This window comes from Fringilla coelebs (assembly GCF_963513975.1).
Source record: "Fringilla coelebs genome assembly, chromosome: 13".
Taxonomy (NCBI): domain Eukaryota; kingdom Metazoa; phylum Chordata; class Aves; order Passeriformes; family Fringillidae; genus Fringilla; species Fringilla coelebs.
This window is the reverse complement of record NC_140039.1, coordinates 10,838,979-10,850,810: the sequence shown is the minus strand read 5'-3', so window position 1 is coordinate 10,850,810 and position 11,832 is coordinate 10,838,979.

Here is an 11,832-nt window from a genome sequence, read left to right as displayed (position 1 = left end):
ACAAGATGGCGGCGCCCGGTGGGGGAGGAGGCGCGCGATGGCGGCGCCCACCGGCGCTGGAGGCCCGGCCCCCTCCTCCCCGCCTTCCGCGGTGCCTGAGGTGAGAAGCTGGGCGGGCTCTGCCGGAGTCCCGGGGGTGGTTTCGGCTTCGCGCAGTTCCGGCGCTTCCCGGCGGCCCGGCCCTATCAGCGAACTTGGGTGCGCTCGCGGAGTGCTGGGCCCCTGCCCTTGCTGAGCTCCCCGGCCTGGGCGGGCCTCGGGGCCGGTCAAGCGCTGATTGTTTGGCCGTGCTGGGGTTTCTCACTTCTTTTTCTGCCCGAAGAAGAGCGGAAAAAGAACTATACGAATATTGCGGGGTTGCTCAGGGCTTTCAGGTGCTCCTCAGCCTCCTCTCCTGCCACGGCACTGTTTCTCAGTGTTTTTAGCAGTGGTTGGTTCCTGCCAGGGCTTCCAGGGGCCAGCGGTATCAATCCTGGTGGAAGTGTTGGGCACAGGGATGGGAAGGCATTGGGAAGTGCTGGGCACAGGGAAGGCATTGGGAAGTGCTGGGCACAGGGATGGGAAGGCATTGGGAAGTGTTGGGCACAGGGATGGGAAGGCACTGGGAAGTGCTGGGCACAGGGATGGCTCAGAGGAGCTGTAGTGTGGATGGCACTGGGACGTAGCACCGGGCACTGCAAAGGGATGGACTTTGGTAGTTTTGATTATGCTGTTGAATTAACGAGCCTCACATTGGGACAGTTCATCTCACTGGCCTGGCACACATTGTTGCTCTGGAAGGTGAGGTTTAACACAAATACAGTTAAGATGAACCCAAATTTTCTGCTAAAAAAACACAGATAATTGACAGCTAGGTGATGCCAGACTCCAAGTGCTGCAGGTAGCCAAGGCATGGTAACCAGCCCTGCATTGACTTAAGGCATCTGGGGAAAGGAAAATGTTAGTGGTTTAACACATGACTGGGGAAGAGGGGATTGACACTTTATTCTCAAATATCTAAGGCAGATAAAAGAGAGGAACGGATGTTGTCTGCTGTGATTGCCAGAGCAGGGCTTTTGCATGTGAGCCCTGCGGGACAGCAGGCCTTTCATGTTTGCATAATGTGATCCAGGACTCAATCTTTCTTTAAGATCCTAATACGAGTCACAGAGATAATTCTTTGATTTGGCCTGAGATTGCCAAGTATCGGAAGAGGATTTCCTAAATTACGTGTTTGGATACGGAGTCAAACAGCCCCTTGGCAAAGGCTAAATAGAATGGGATGTCTCCTGGTGTGCTATGTTCAAAACAGCATAATTTCTCAGCTAGCCTTCCTTTTCTTCCCTTACCACCCCCCCACCCCCAAATTCCTGTCATGGAAATTTTCTTGGCAAATTACTTCAATTTCCCTTTGATTTATGTAGGTAAATACATAAATGCCTGTGAATTTGGCAACTCGCCCTGTAAGCATATCCTAGCACAAGCAGGTAGTTTTGTCACCGTGTTTCAGTGATTGTGGTGTTCTCTTCCAGCAGCACAGCAGGAGATGCCTGCAGGGGTGGGTTCCACCTCCTCAGCCTCATGTTTCCAGCCAAGGAAATATTCCAAGTCCCTCTGCTCTCCAGGAAAAGCCTGTTTATCTTGGCTTTCTCCAAAGAGCTGGGCTTTGGGGCCTGGAGCTGGGTAGGCATGTTCAGGGGGAAGCAACCGTGAAACATGAGAGGCTGAGCAGAACAGCCACCTCTCATTAAAGGCTGGCCAGCAGTGCTGCATCTGGGGACTCCCTGGTTGGGTCTGCAAGCTCCTCTGCTAGGAGTGGCTGTCACTGTCCTTCCATGTGTCACACGGAATAAATGAACTCCAGTCGGCCTCTTTAATAACACATGCAGCTCCAGCTCTTATTTCCCTCTCTCCCTTAGGGCAATTTCTCCTGGTAAAGGGAGGGAAAGAAATAAATGCATGTGTCCCTTATGTCTGGAAATAATTGGGCTTCAGTTGTCCTGGGCCAAAAATTTCTCTCCAATGGGCTCATCTCAGAGGCTGGATTTGACCTCGCTGGCAAATGGCAGTTTCAATATGTGACCCATCCCAGACCCTGGTGAGCTCTGAACCAGAGTGTTGTACACTAATCCCATATTTGAATCCATTTCTAATTGTGATAATTGAGTCATGCTGAGCCTGTGCATCATCTGTTTCAAGACTTCAGCCCTACCACAGACTAAATTTGTCTTTGGGTTGAAAAGGTGCTGCCTTTGGGCTTGTTCAAGGCTGAATTTGGCTCTGCTGGTCCTTCTTGCCACTGCCCTGTGAGCAGTGCCAGGCTGTTCTTCATGCATGGGGTCAGTCACAGCTGCTCGTGGCTGTGATGGTGGCTGGGACAGCTCCAGGGATAGCTCTGGGGACAGACTGGGGACAGCTTGCAGGCTGTTGTTCAGCAGGGACAGGGTGCAGTGCCTGTGTGTGTATCTGGCTACTCAGGCCTGGTGCCAAGTAACAGAGAGGGACATGAGTTCAGAACTGCTTTTTTTGTCTCTTTCTATGTTTTTTTGTTCTCTCATTGCAAGGAATGTCCCCCTCCAGCGGAGAGCTGCAGGTCAGGAAGCAGCAGGAGAGAGGTGACCAGCCCCTGGTGCCATGCAGGCACTGGCACAGTGCCCCAGCTCCCCCGTGCTGTGCAGAGGGTGTGCCAGCCCCAGGGCTGGAGCAGCAGCAGGGAACAGCCGGATGGAGCCATCTGCCAGGGCTGAGGGACCATCGTGGTCCAATAAATGCCTCTGGCAGGATAGGCCATGACCAGAACCGCACCCCAGGAAAGGCCCTGTGTTCCTGTGTTTATACAGGGCTGGTGCCAAACTCAGAGCTGTGTCATCTGTCAGAGCAATTTGCTCTCAAGGAGGGAAGGAGAAGTTGTTTTCTAGAAGGAATGGTTGGCTGTGACCACAGAAGCACACTGCAGCCTGTAGCAGCAGGGAACGGGATTTATTCTGCTGTGATCCTCATGCCAGAGGGGAGCTTGCACCAGGAGTATGCAGGGACCACGATACAATGTGTTGCTCTCTGAGGAGCCTGGGTCAGGGACAGAAGTCAGTCAACAGGGCTGTGCATGTGTAGCAGAAGTCATCCTGGCAATGCCTTGAAGATTTTTATACAAATCTGTCAGTGATCCTGAAAAAACCTCCCTGCTTCAGATTTTATTGGTGTTTCACCGTTTAACCCTGTGTAGGTAAAATCAGCCTTTTGGCTGCCAGTGGAAGGCAGAGGGCATTTCTCTATTCAGTCCTGAGCAAGGTGTTGGCAGTTGCCAGCCATGAGAGCACAAGTATGAGGTGGCTGAGTGATGGCAGAGTTTGCTTAGCCTTGCTAAGGCCCACAAAAAGCAGCTGGAGAAAAAGAACAACAACATTCTTCCAGTTTCATTATTTTTACAACCTCATTTTTTAACTTGTCAGCACAACTCACAACTGAGCCTCTGCCAAGCAAAACACACTATTATTCTTATTTGGGGTTTGCCTTTGATTTCCATGGAGTGATGGACTTAGGGGGGCTGGTTGGAGCTTGGTTCCTGCTCTTAGTGTAGCTACTCTGGAAATACATTGTGCCTTCACAGAGAAAGCGGTGATGGGGCACTGTCTGTCCAGGGGCTGCTCCTCTGGATTTTTTCAAGTTAATTTAGTTATCTGCAGTAGCCCCTCCCTCTCTGCTCCTTATAGTGTTCACCTTTCTTTAAAATATTTTTTTCCTGGTTAAAAAAAAAAAAAAAATCTGTTTTTCTCTTCTTGTCAGACCACAAGACTCAGGAAAAAATAATGAAAGAAACCTGCCTGTGCACAGCAATTGTATGAAGCATTGGGAAACACACAGGGAAAACCTCCTGGAAGAATGTGGGAGAGCATCTGTGAGTCCTGCAAGGGGTGAGACTATTGTGTGATGAGTGTTGTTGAAATAAGGAGAAAAAAAGTTGTAGAAAAGAGGGCATTTCATAATTTAAAAAGTACTTTAAACTGTTCTTAAAGCTTACTAAAAATGTAACTGAAATAGCCATAGGCAGGCGCTGGCAGGCTGCAGATGAAAAAAATCTGTTACACATGTAGAGTTAAAATGGAAAACCTGAGCAAGGTATGTGGTCCACACAAGGAGAACTGCCTTGGGCTGGGTGGCTCTGGATTTTGTCACAGGATCAGAGCATGTTTTGGAGGGAACAGTGCTGTTTTAACTATATTTAAAAAATGAGAGTGTGATCAGGTCTGCCACTCAAATACTTCAAAGTTCACATAGGGCCTGGCTACACCCACAGCTTGAAAATGCCTTTGCTGCACTGGCATCTGCAAAGCCAGAGGAGAAGAGAGGAGGGCAAAAGTGCATATCTTGGAAAGGACAGATGCTGAGAACCAAGGAGGCAGGGAACCTGCTGTCCTTCCAGATTCCAGAGGAGGAGGCTGGGAGTCCTAGCTATGGGCAGAGGGGAGACCTGCTGACTCCCGGGGCAGCAGCTTAATCTCACCCTTGTGCTGCAGATCAGCAAATCATTGCATGGCCTGACAGAGAATTACACCTCTCCATCTGCTTGTTTGCCCCAGGACTGCAACCTCCCAGGGCCAGTGATGGAGGCAACAGCAGCCGCGTTTGGCTGAATCGCCGAGATAAGTACATTGAAAGAGCCCGCAGCAGAATCAAGGTAGGAGCACCTGAGAGGCTGGTGCTGAGATGCCTGACCTGGGCTGGGCGTGCTGCGGTCCTGGCCGGCAGCTGCAGGCAGCGGGGACACTTGTGCCCCGTGCAGCCTGGGCGATGGAGCCGGTTCCCAGCTGTGAGGGGTGACAAAAAGCCTCACCAGCGCCCTGGCCGTGTCCCTGTCCCCTCGGCCGCGTCCCCTCGGCCGCACCCCTGCCATGGCCGCGCGTCGCCGCCAGGGGGCGCCCGTGGCGCGCCGGAGGGGCGGTGCCGGCAGGGGCGCGGTGAGGAGGCCCCGCCCTCGGCCCCGCCCTCGGCCCCGCCCGGCGGAGGCCGCCCCGCCCCGGTCGCTGCAGCCTCACCTTGGCAACGACAACAAACAATGGCAGGCAGGACCCAGCTCCTTCCCGCAGGATCCCAGCAGCAGCCCCCGGTGAGGCTGTTTGTGATGGGCAAGAGCCGCCCGGACCTGCGGGGGTAGCGGGCACCTCGCGCTGCAGGGATCTGCAGGTTTCATTGTGCCTTCCCGCTGCCTGCCAGGCTCTGGGGCGTGCAGTGCCTCTGCTGGGGTCGCTTCAGGAGGTGGTTTGTCCCCGGGGTGAAGGACGGAAGGTGAGGGAAAGGCTGTGCAGTGATGCAGTGCCCGGGTGCCACGGGACTGCCGTGGGATTTAGTGCACATCTCTCTGATAAGTGCTGTTGCATTTCTTCTTCTGACCCCTTAAGATCTGGCAAATGTGGTGCCAGGACTCAGCTGAGAACAGTACAGTTCTGTGGTCCATCCATCCTCAGTGGCAATGAAGCCTGGCAAGGAATTGTCACTGGCCACTGCACAATAAGGGAGTTGCTGTCTTCACATGGTGCAACTCCACTTTCTCAGCTTGTTTTAGGAAAGGGAAGCACATGCTGGTGTATCTACCTAGGAGCCTGTTGTTCACAGAGAGTTTAAACCTGGATTTTAAAGCTTCAATTTTGCAGGATCTGCCACACACAGCAGGAAGTTGAGGATCCTACTAACAGCAAACAAGAGGCGGTCATTTATGGATTGGCAGTTGTTTTGCTCCCTCCAAGAGCCCTGAGTTCAAGCAGTGGGATAATGCAGATTTCCCACCAGGTTGCTAAATTTTTGAATCTGCTAGCAGGGACCTTCCTGGATCCTGTTCTGTGAAGTGTCAGCTGGGATTTCCATTTCTCCAGCAAAGGTGCCCCTGCCTGGCTGGACCAAAACCTCTGACCCAAGCCCAGCTGTTCATGGACCCTGGCATGTATGGATGTGGTGGTCAGCAGTGGCCCCTTCCCAAGAGACAGCCTCATCATGCCCTGCCAGATGGATGGTGGTGATTCCTTCCCATCACAGGTCTCCCAAAGAGAGGGAGCATTAACCCCTTGTGAACAGCATTGGTCTGCAGCACTGCATGCAGTCACTTTCCTGATAAGAAAAACATTAGTGATCAAGGAAAAAAGAAATGTGAGGATCTTTTGGTCATTTGTTCTTATTTATTTCTCTGAAGGCCTTGGGCTACCCACACAAAGCTCTCCTGCCTGCCTGCTAAGAAATGTTTGATAAGACATTTGTGTTGTTTGTCCCTGAGTCAGCAAACTGATCTACTCCAACAGAAAGGATGGCAGCCAGTGGCTCACTTAACCCCACACAGGTCACCCAGAAAGCAGCTAAAAGACAGCCTCAGTCCCCAGAAGGCCAGCCTCAGCTCTGATGTTTGTGTCTGAAGTAACTGGGCAGAATAGATGTTCCTCAGGTTGGCATTGTGCTGGGATAGGTGGGATAATGCATCTTCTGTAGCTTCACTGCTCACAGGTTGGTTGAGAACTTCACTGAAGAAGACAAACCCAGAGAGATCCTGTTTATCTAAACAAAGCAAGAGGTGCTGATTTCTATTTGCCAGAAATTAGGCAGAGATTTGGAGTCGGCTCTGATGCTGGAACAGAATAACTGGAGAGCTGTAACACCCACTTATAAGCATTCCAGTTTAGGATCACGCTTTGCGAGGCATACCTTCAATTTGGTGGCTCAGAGATTTGCAAACAGTGAGTCATAACTCCCTGGGGTCAGAAATGCAGCTGCTGAGATACCAGGCATTGAAAAGTGTTGTCCAAGATAAAAGCAAAGCAAACCTCACTGCCCACACACCCTTATCCTTCAAGGCTGAGTATCTTTGTCACAGTCTTTGAAAACATGTACTCAAAATTATTCCAGCTTCTTGTGGTTACCATTGATACAGGATTTGCTTCTCCTTTTAGAGCAGACAAGAGGGCATTGCGAAAATCTGTCACTTGAAAAGAGCTGAGGCAGATAGATCTGAAACTAATATGCAGCACCCTGTGCTTGCCTGGTGTTTGGGGTGGGAATCCTGCTGTGGGGCATGTCTGTGTCCTTCCCACGGAGGGTCCCAGAGGAACTTCCTGGGCCTCTGCAGAGGACCCCTGTCTCTTGGGATGCAGGATGGACCTGCAGACCCAGAGAGTGTGCTGCATTGCAGCCAGATTGGTTCCTACCCACAGAGAGCTGTCTTTGGGACAGCTTTTGGCACTGACTCACTGTTAAGGAAGAAGCAACATGCAAGTCACCTGTCCCATAAAGTGTCCCACTCACAGAGGTCATGTGGCTCCAGGCTCCTGTCCCATGACTCATTCTGGGTGCAACAACAGCATGACATGGCCACCTTTGCCACAAAACGCCTGGATGCAGAGCTCACACGGCTGGTGCACCCCATCGCACAGCACCTGCAAAGTGTTCCAGGCCCTGCCAGCCACTGGCCTGTCCTGCCTGCCCTCATGGCTTAAAATCACTAATGGCATGAGCTGAGAGCTCTCAGGCTCACCAGATCTCCACTGTGAAGGCTTCAGTGCTTGGTAAGTAACAGTTCATGGAACCTGCTGCTTTGGTAACACACTCCTCATTCAAAACCTTGATCCCTGAAGCAAGGCCAGTTCTGCAAAAGCCTGTGCAATTCTGTACTGGCTGTTCACCTCTCTCTGTACCTATTTTTATACCATTGCTGTGGTTTGAAAAGCCTTTCAAAGCATCTTTAGCCTTTCAGAATGTGTTTAGAGGGACACAGATCTGACAAAGTAACTGACTCACTCTGGCCTCAGGGAAGTTACTTCAGTCTCTGGATCATCTTCATCAACTGAGTATGAGAACAGTCATATGAAATTACCTGACATACCTCCCAATGCAGCTGTAAAAAAATCATTATCTGGCATTTATGACTGGCTGTAAAAGTGGGAGGAAGGTAATGGTGGTGTTGGAGAACCTCTGTAGATGGGGTGGCAGGGCAGCTGGGAGACCTGCAGGAGGCTCAGGTGATTGTCACTATTTGGGTGACAGCCTCATGGGTTTATGGTTATAAACAGTATGTGGATTCCTCTCTGGCCCCAAGCACAAAGTCTGGGCCATGGAAACATCCCTTCCCCTGACTTTTCCATGGGCTTTGGTTTCCACCAGTTTAGGCCCAGATAACTACAGTAAGCACAAAGCCATGTGGTGCCCACCTCACATCATGACCAGCAGCATGGGCTTGTTTCTCCCTGCCTGTCTTGCCAGGGCCAGCATGGATGCTTGTCTAAGGATATCCCCTATGCTCAGCATGTTGTCCACAGCCTCTGCAGGAGGCTGACTCAAGGCAGAGCAGGTGTTTGGACCTTCTCATCTCAGGGAGTGAGCTGACATCTAAGGGAAGGTGCCAGCCCTGCCATCTCCCAGTGTCAAAGAGATGACAATTCTGCAGTGGTTTTGTGACTGTTGCTATTGAGCAGGGGGAGGCTGTCAAAAGAGTCCAAAGCCATTTCTTTTATGTGTCTCTTGTGTCTGGTGTGAGGGGACTTGGCACAATCGGGCTTTGCATCTCTGCAGGTCAGCCCCACCCTCCCTGCGGGGCTCAGGTTTCAATGGCTGCATTTAGACCCTGTACCAGTGCTTTAAGATGTTCATCCTCCAGCAGATGCATTTGTTCAGTGAGCACAGACATAATCCCTGCACTGTGTTCAGTGTCCTCTGCACCACAGACTGGAGATCTGCCACGAGATAACGTGACTGCAGTTGCTTCCTGTAGTTGGTATCTGGTGATCAAGTCTTGTCCAGAGCTACCTTTTTGTTTTCATGTGATGCTGCTCTATGACTTGGCAACTACCAGAGGATTGCAAAGGTGAAAGCAATAATAGATTAGCAGAACAGTATTTGTACTGCAGGCAGGGATTAGGGGACAGGGCAGGCAGAAGCCTGGGTCTGTGCTCTTGCTAGTGGAAATGCATAGGTGCTCATGCAATAGCATATTTCTAATGAACAAAATGCCAGCAGAAGCAGGGGGAATCTGCTTTAGGCAAGATAAATCAAAGCATGACAAAGCTTGGAGTATCAAAGCAACATTTCGTGCATTTACTGCATTTTAGTTCCCTTTTTTTATTTCCGTATGTTAGAACATTATAATGATAATTTGAGGAAGCTGGTCTGGAAGGCCAAAAGTGGCAAGGGAAAGCATTGCACAGCCAGCTGAGAGAGGACAGCTATGCACAGGAAGCTCTGGGCAGTCAGTTTTCACTGAGGCACAGCCACCAGGGGCTGGTGCTACATCTTTCTGGGCATGGAGGCAAAGAAAGGCTGTTCCCAGCAGTGAGGAGGAGGGGCTGCAGGACTCTGAAGAGCTGAAATATGCTGAACAAATATCAGGGGAATAAGGGAACTCTCCCCACGCTTTAAATGTCACAGATGGCCAGGGTGGGGTAGCTGTGTGTCCACAGAAGAGGGTGAATGCATTGTGGGGAATCTCAGGTGCTCTCAGCTCATGTCAGGGATCTGTGGGTGCCACAGCTGAGGTGACGTCCTCCCTCGGCCTCTCTGCAGCTGTTCTTGTACCACTGTTCACTCCATTATCTCAGAAATGAGAAGGGAAAAGGAGGGGCTCTTTTGGTCCAAGGACAAAAGCAAAGAGGTGGTGTAAAGACATATCATGTTTGATTGTCTCTAATTGGATCTGGAAGATTAGCAAATAGGGATTAGGTGACACAAAAGGAAGAAAATCAAAGCAGGAGACATTCTCACTTCCTGGTTTAGAGGACTGAGTGCATGCAATAGGTTGAGGTTTCTGCACCAGTAAATGTCTAAAGATCTCTTACTGTAATCTCTGAGATCCACTCAGCTGTGTGAGTGCCCCTCAAGAACAGAGAATGGATTTCTTCAGAGCTCTGTTAGTGATTGGGAACGATTGGCATTTGGTTTCAAACTGATCTGTTTTTATGGGTTTTCATTGGGGTTTGACATTTTATAGTTTCCTTCACAGGCTGCTAAACCTCAGTGTGCAGGGCTGCTCACTGCAGCACACTCTGGTGTCCCCAGGGCACGTGTTTATTTTGATGGGGAGGGCATATCCAGAGCCATAGCTCAATACTTCCATTTGCCACTCCATCCTCCTACTTTCACTCTGCCACTCTGAATGTAGCTCCCCTCCTGCACAGCAGGGACCTGTCTGCTGCCCCTGGTCCTCCCCAGTGCCAGGATCTATATGTCCTTGGAGGCAAGCAGGATCTTGCCTCATCAGCTTAAGAAAATGCTGTGTTCCCACCTAGGATTGGAAAGCATCTCTTGGTCTTGTCAAAAGCAAGTGGCACAGGAACTTTTTGTGAAGTTCTGCATTACAGAGGTCTGTAATAGGTGGTGCCAAGATTGCTCTGCAGTTTAGGAGGAAATTTCACTCACAGCTTTTGTTTATTTTTCATATTGTGTAAAAAAAACTTAAAAAAAGGAAACTTGTAGGAAAAAAAAGGTGAGGAACACCCACTAATTTGCCATTAATGTCTGCCCATAACAGCCCAGCACGTGGGTCTCCTGTTAAAGGCAATGGACTGGGACAAGCCAGTGCTCTGCTCCACCAGCTGCTGATGTGCTGAAGGCTTTTCCTCTTTTGTGCAGTCTGCATTTTAACTGATATCAGGTTTTTCTGCAGCTCTTTTCATCTAATCGGGCACCCTAAAAGCACTAATAAACTGTTGCTAAAATTTTCCTTCTCTGGAGTCTGGAGCATCACTCTTATGAGGAGAGACTGTGGTAGCTGGGCCTGTGTAGTCTGGAGAAGACTGAGAGGGGATCTGTAATCCATACAAATATCTCAAAGATAGCTGCCAAGAGGATGGGGCCAGACTTTTTGGTGGTGCCCAGTGACAGGACCAGGAGCAAAGGCCATAAACCAAAACACAAGATGTTCCACCTCAACATGAGAAAGAATTTGTTCAGGTTGAGGGTGGCAGAGCCCTGGAACAGCTGCCCAAGGAGGGTGTGGACTCTCAGGAGACATTCAGGTCCCACCTGGACATGTTCCTGTGTCACCTGCTCTGGGTGACCCTGCCTTGGCTGGGGCTGGGCTGGATCACCTCCAGAGGTCTCTTCCAACCCCAACAAGTCTGTCATTGTGTGATTTTCTTTATAATATTGCTGGAATACTGCCTTGGTCCTTTATTATCTTTCATTAGCTTTAAAAATACTTTTTTTTCTCATGGGGGTTTTCCTGAGTTCATAAGCTAACTAAACCCACAGCAGTCACATGACTTGGATGAGTAATAATATTCAAGTAATTGCTGAGTAACAAAATGAACCTGCTGCCAACAGAGAGTAGAAAATACAGATTTCACTTGTGCCACCAGGATAGTTGTTACCCCGTGGACTTAGGTCCAGACACTTCAGAGGGTCCCATTTCACCTGCCTGCACTTTGGGGCTGACAATTGCCTGGTTAATCAATCTGAATGGACATCCATCTAGCATCTTTTATCTTCTTTCCTGACAAGTGCTGGTGCTACTACCCCACTTTAGGTTACAGCTGTGAGTAAAAATTTATAAATATTAAACCTATATAATCTAAAGTTGCCTCTTTATTTCTAATAGCAATAACTAAGGTTTGGGTTTTTTCCCACATAGGAATTTAACTGTAGAGAACTCCGTGCTATTTCTTCAATGCTATTTAGAAGACACCAAAGAACATATCTGTGCCTGTGTGTCCCCATCGTTTATTTCTTAAAGCACGAAGATTTCTTTGGCCCTTTCCGCCTGCCCTCAGCCCAGGGCGCGGTGTTCACTGGAAGCCCGCGGAGGAGGCAGGTCCCTACCCACGCCTCCCCTCTGTGCGGGCTCCGGTGGTACCTCAAACATTTATTCTCCACAAACATTTATTTCCC